We start from the raw sequence: 847 nt of genomic DNA on the forward strand, positions 1-847 counted from the left end.
AAAAAAAAAAAAGAAAAAGAAAAAGAAAGAAAGAAAGAAAGAGAAACTCAGAATGTTCACTGCTTGAGAAGGCGCAAAGTTATCTCCAAAGGAACCTATTAAAACACCGTAATATGGGTCATTAGGAGAGCTGCCACAAACCCCTTAAATTTCCACAGTAGATACATATGTTTGCTAATAACTAAAAAGATGAGTTTTCATTACTGTGATTTACCTTAGATCACAAAGTATCATTTTTCTACAAGACGTGACTGTCAGGCACTGCAAATTGAAGTTAGTTAACACTTCCGTGTAATTTCCAGGGTGAAAATGAGGAGGGTTTGGAAACAGTAGGACTGTATATATATATATATATTTTTTTTCCTGATACAAAGCAAACAATTATCAAGCAAAGGGCCAATGCTTGGCCCCTGGGATGCTAGTAACATTTCTTAACACCTGCTAAAACAATGACAAGGTATTAATTTGAAAAACAATGAGGACAACCCAAAGCCACAGTAGTCAAATGTTACACTTTCAAGCAATTTTCAGCAAATGGATTGAGCAGGTTCCATGATGGTCCTATAATTGTTGCAGTTTTTTGATACAAAACAATAGGGGTTCTCCAAGGAGATGTAAGTGAGAGCTATCAGTTCTAAACTGGTACCTCTCTGCTTCTTTCCTTTGGCAGCCACACATCAAAGTCCATTCGCAGGAGGGGTGGAGACCCCTGCCTGGCGGGACTTGAGAAACTTATTATTATTGTTTCCATTTCTTCCCTGGTGATGTTTATGGAAGATATGGTTTTCTCCTGGGTACCTGCAGCCCTCTTAGTGCTTAGATCTAAAGCCAAATTCGTCAGACCTAT

At 38.3% G+C, this 847-nt stretch overlaps 1 protein-coding gene across 1 annotated transcript in view; it reads right to left on the reverse strand.

The window, feature by feature from the left end:
• Positions 1–847, reverse strand: part of CADPS (calcium dependent secretion activator) — a 741642-nt gene that overhangs the window by 40453 nt on the left and 700342 nt on the right. The window lies entirely within an intron of this gene.

The sequence above is a fragment of the Orycteropus afer genome, unplaced genomic scaffold, assembly GCF_000298275.1.
Source record: "Orycteropus afer afer isolate SDZICR_OR568_19922 unplaced genomic scaffold, OryAfe1.0 scaffold00041, whole genome shotgun sequence".
Classification (NCBI taxonomy): Eukaryota; Metazoa; Chordata; class Mammalia; order Tubulidentata; family Orycteropodidae; genus Orycteropus; species Orycteropus afer.